The sequence below is a fragment of the Hevea brasiliensis genome, chromosome 8, assembly GCF_030052815.1.
Source record: "Hevea brasiliensis isolate MT/VB/25A 57/8 chromosome 8, ASM3005281v1, whole genome shotgun sequence".
In the NCBI taxonomy this organism is placed as follows: Eukaryota; Viridiplantae; Streptophyta; class Magnoliopsida; order Malpighiales; family Euphorbiaceae; genus Hevea; species Hevea brasiliensis.
This window is the reverse complement of record NC_079500.1, coordinates 34,063,794-34,069,390: the sequence shown is the minus strand read 5'-3', so window position 1 is coordinate 34,069,390 and position 5,597 is coordinate 34,063,794. Positions and strand designations below refer to the sequence as shown.

At 37.4% G+C, this 5,597-nt stretch overlaps 1 non-coding gene across 1 annotated transcript; it reads left to right on the top strand.

The window, feature by feature from the left end:
* Positions 1–1,543: 1,543 nt before the first annotated feature.
* On the top strand, positions 1,544–1,650 carry LOC131182616 (small nucleolar RNA R71). Its single transcript, XR_009150879.1, has one exon. It is a non-coding gene; the product is annotated as a small nucleolar RNA R71 (small nucleolar RNA).
* The last annotated feature ends 3,947 nt before the right edge of the window (positions 1,651–5,597 follow it).

Here is a 5,597-nt window from a genome sequence, read left to right as displayed (position 1 = left end):
CCAGTCTCCTCCTCGACAAGAAGAACTGCCACCTCCAACGGTTGGTCCGAGTGCGGAAGGGGGTCCTTCCCAACCTCCTACAAGGACCCTTTTCCCGCGGCGCTCAAGTCCTAACTCACTCCCTGGAGAAGAACCGAACTGTTCGAGAGAATCCGGGTTTGGCTAAGGTTTTGGGGGCCTCCATCTGTCTTCAGAAGGATCGGAATAGGCTGACCCCAAATAGTCTCGACGATATCCTGACCCAGACTATAAGCCTGAGCGTTGAGAGTTTAGTGACCCAACATATCGTCCGGGAAAAGGCTCATCATTTAAAGTAGGAGATCTAAAAGGTGGGTCAGGAAGCTGCTTCTGCCCGAGCTCAACTTTCATCCGCTCGAGAATATATAGCTGAAATTGAGGGGCGGATGAAATTCTATGAAGATAAATTGGCCGAGCAGGCTCATGTTCTTGAAGAAGCTCGGGCGCTCCGAGTTGCTGATGTCGCTCGCCTCACTGCATAACTTAGAGTGAAAGAAGAAGAGGCAGTGTCGAGGGAGGCCGGTGCTTATGTGAATGCCCACGGGGACCTTTTGGCCGAGCTTAAGAAGCGTTATCCCGAGGAGGACTTTTCCTGGATGGTGGACCTAGCTCCCCAAGACGAAGAGGATAGCGAGGAGGAGGCTGAGGGTGATAGAGAGGGTGAACAAAATGTAGAACAGGCTGGGGGTGATCCTCCAGCCGAATGACTTGTATTTTTATTTTGAAATGAAATGAAGTTCTTTCTTTTGTTCAATGACTTGATGAGATAAAAAAGTATCTAACTTGTACAAGCGCCTGATTTTCTGAACCAATTAGAACATCAAACTTAAAAGTGATTATTAATCTAAGTATAAGAGGTCGGAAAACATTGTGAGCATGAGATCGGCTTTGAACAAACACCGCACGAGACTTAAGATTATTAAAATTGGAAACCTAATTTGGACACTTAAGATCGGAAGCAACATCAAGCCGGATTAAAACCTTAATTTTATTAAACAATTATCCACAACGGAGATCGGATTGAAACCTTAACTTCATTTAACGATTATCCACCATATTTATAAAATGAAGGTCAGAAATAAAACTAGATGGCACGAAGACTTAATGTCGGTTGGATTTCGTTTGATGAGAGATCGAAAATGTGATCGGCTGGTGAGATGACTCGATAATTGGTTTGAGAGATCGATAATGAATTAAGCGACTTGGAGACCTGGTGTTGGTTTGGTCTCTTTGAAGAGAGATCGGTAATGAAGTGAGCGACCTGGAGACTTGGTGCTGGGGATCGATTTCAAAGTCTGTTGATTTCGGGGATCGGCCAAAATATGGTGTCGACACCCCTGTAGTTCTTCTTGCATTTCCTCTTTCATTTGACCACTCATAATTATGGTATGCAACCCTTTCTAGAAGTTCAAGTGCTTCTGGCACTATTTTCTCCATTAGATCACCCTCTGCAGCTGAATCAACTGTGCTCCTTGTAGAGGGTAGTAATCCATTATAGAAATTTTGCACCAATAGCCAGTCTTCTATGCCATGGTGTGGACATTCCCTTTGCTGGTCTTTATATCTTTCCCATGCGTCATAGAGTGACTCTCTTTCCTTTTGTCTGAAGGTGTTGATCTCAAGCCTCAGCTTTGTAGTCTTTGCAGGTGGGAAATACCTTGCTAGAAAAGCATGAGAGAGGTTTTCCCAGGTAGTGAATGTTCTAGCCAGTTGAGAAAGTAACCACTTCCTTGCTCTGTCCCGAAGGGAAAATGGGAATGCTCTAAGTCTTATTGCTTGATCAGACACTCCATTCATCTTGAATGTATCACATAGGGCAAGAAAAGCACTGGAGGTAATAGTGTGGGTCCTCTATTGGTGAACCTGCAAACTGGGTTTGTTGAATCATTTGGAGCCATGCTGGTTTTAATTCAAAGCTATTGGCTTCCACTGTGGGTCTAGTGACACTAGGCTGAAATCCTTGGACAGATGGAGCTCTATAATCTCTCAAGAGTATTGGTCTGTCATTATTATCGGCCATGGTTGGGATTTCAGGATCTCTTTGATCATGCTCTTGATGTTTCCTTTCCCTCCTGATGGCTTTCAGAGTTCTGTCTATCTCTGGATCACAGTCCAAAATTTCTTCTGGCTTTGTTCTGGTCATATACCAGATCGGGCACCTGAGAGAAAGGAAAAGAAATACAACCACTAAAATAAAATAAAATAATAAATATAATTGCCTAAATCATCTAAATTGCCTATCACTTGATATCACTAAAACCAAAAATCCCCGGCAACGGCGCCAAAAATTTTTTTTGCTATTTTGCAACCACTGCAAGTGCACAGATCGCTAACAAGAAATAAAGTGATAAGTAGAGTATCATTCCCATGAGGACCTTTGTTTAGCAAGTACCAATCTACACAGTAATTTTGACTGTCTAGGCTATCGAATATTTAGGGAATGAAGTTTGTTAACTTTAAATACTATAATAGTAATCTTAGAATGAAGTAATCTATTTTTTTGGAAAAATTCTGGAATTTAGATTTCACACTTGAATCTTATTAGGGATGTTATCTCGTTTATTTACTGAATTGAGGATCATTTTCCTTGATGGAAATCAGTCCTAAGCTATCCTAAATCCTCTCTCAAGGCATCTAGGGTGTATTTTAATTAACTCAAACCCTACTTTCGTGGTGATCAAATTGATTAAAATCCTTTAAGACCTTTGAGCAATTTTTAGGTTTCACAAAGGTATCAGCCTATGTCTAGGTCAGAATTCTTAGGTTTAAGATCTTGATTTTCTAATGTTAATCTTCACCTTTCAATCCTTCAATTAACATCTACAATCATAACTAAGTGGGTACCAACACATAGCATGATTTAAGATCACAAGAAATTAAATCAAGAAACGAATCTCAAATCCAATAAATAAAGCTCAGTGTTCATCCATAATGATAATTACAAGAGCTACTCTTCCAATTCCAGAATAAGAAAACTACTTACTCATGGTGAGTTCAGCAAATGTCATGATAAAAAGTAAAAACAATAAAAAGAGAGTTATGCAAAAGAAATAAAATAATAAAAATCTGGCTAGGGAGATGAAACGAAGGAACCAAAGAGAGTATGTAGCTTTGATCTTATGGAGCTTTAGCTGGAAAACTTCTTTGGTACTGATGTAGAGCCTGACAACAGTGACCTTCAATAGTAGTCCCGACGATAGTTACCGACCCCCGTCACCAACCCCTGTTCCTGATGTTTTCTTTTCTATTTATATTGGTTGCTCTAGGGTTAGGTCATTTTGAGTCCAAAAGGCTTTAGGAGTCTCATTTGAATTAGAAAACAGGAGGGGAATTCGAGTTACAAGACTAGCTGCAGCATAGTACATGGCCCGTGTGTCATTACATGGGTCCCATAATGTAGGGCCATGTAACTTGCTGGAAGGGAGTTGCAAAATCTTACACTGGCACAGAAAGTTACATGGGTCTGTGCCAACTACACGGGCCTAGTTACACGGGCCGTATACTGTTGTTCCCATAAGGTTCTTCAAGCTTGCGCCTGGCAGAGACTTACATGGGTCCCTGCATATTACACGGGTCTACTTATACGACCCGTGTATTTGTGTTTCTCATCGATTCTCTTGGCTTTCTTGTGGCAGAGAGTTACACGGTTCTGGGGCTTGGTTTACAAAACCCGTGTATTTTGTATCAGCAGTAATTCTTTGTCTTTTTACCTCTCCAAGCTTTCCTTTGCACTCCCATTCTTTGGGCTTCACCCAAACACCTGAAATAATGCAGAAAACGTGGAATTAAGGGCTTGGCAATAGAATTTATAAAAATTAATGAAATTAACTACTATGCATGAAAATACTTGCCTAAATGCTATGAATTAGAATACAAATGTGCTTAAAAACATCTATACAATTCAAGTGTATCAGTTGTATTTTAAGAAAACAGTTCTTCAAACCTGAAAAGGAAAACACTCCCAATACGTTTTCTCAAATATAACTGCAATAAACTTCATTTCATCTCACAATTCAATCTCAATAATCAAATCAATTCATTTTCAAACCAACCTCATCATAAAAGAAACATTCCATTGATTACAAGACTCAAAAATTAATATTACAAAATTATATAGATAAATGAAATCTCAAATTTACATTACAATAATTTGCATTTAATTACATACCAAATTATTTTACAAGAGTTGTTATACAACTGCTCAAATAATTTATATACATGTTATTACATGCATACGCCAAAACCTATGTACATGGGTATACCTATGATATACCTGGAGCTAATATGAATGTGTCTTCAAGGAAGCTTACTCACTTGCTCTATGCTCTTTTCACCTGCGACAGCATGCAAAGCTATCACTGAGTGGTGAACTCAGTGGTGCACAATTATAATTTAAAATATAATACCATATATATGTTGACAAAATTATAACAAATAATTTGGAAATCTTGAACCTCATAAAAATTCCAAAGGTCAAAATAATCATTGCCAATAATTAATCATTTGTTAAAATAACCTTGATCAAGAATTTTAATTTGTCAAATCACAACTGAATAATTAAAGTAATTTCAGCAATTTATGGAAATAAATATTAATTTAAATAAAATCAAGTATGCATAAATCCCATTTGAAATCAAAATTCTTTGCTATTCAAAAAATCATTCTTTATCTCACTAACTATGCAAGACTAATCCGAAAGGGCCATCTCCGGGGTGATTCTAACTCCCTATGGTCGAGGAGGTTGAATCGGGATTCTAACTCCCTATGGTCAGAGAGGTCGAATCATCGTGCACAGTGCACACCACAATAATGAAACTTTCGAAAGGGCCATAACAAAAAACTTAGATTTAACCTCTAATCAGAGGAGAATCTAAGCCTGTGCATGTACCATGGTAGTCAAAACAAAGCTAACTCCATTGTATCCTCAACAAATGAGAGAGATGGGTAATAACCTAGTCAAGCATCTATAGTGAGATATAAAACAATATCATGAATCTCTTTGTCCTTTTTATGAGCATAAATCACAACACAATTCAATTCAATGTCAATTCCGATATCCAATAATTTTATGCTCATCACAATTCAAAACATATTTTATCACAATTTTTCCAAAACTAATTTATTCAATCCACAACAATGCTCAATAATCGTTGAAATACCATTTCACAAAGCTAAATTCATACATACTATAATAATTTCAATAATCATTAAATTAAATCCAATACTTGATAAACATAATACATAAGAAAAATAACGTCATTTAATCATATGAAATATTCAGAACAAAATCAATTAAAAACTAGTTATGCACAAACCTTTGATGAGTCACCTCTTGGCCTTGACTCAGTGGGTCTTTTCCCTTTCCAGTGTCTTTTCTAACCAAAACACATAATTTAAAGTGTTTCAGTACTCATTTAAATTGTTTCTAATAATAAGGTTCAATAATTAAATTTTATTAATACTATTCCTTTCATTAGTCAACCTATAATATTGACCTTTAATACACACTAGGTGAATTACTTTTAATGTCACTAATATGTTCCATTTTTCATTCCTCACATGTTGATACATGTTGCCAA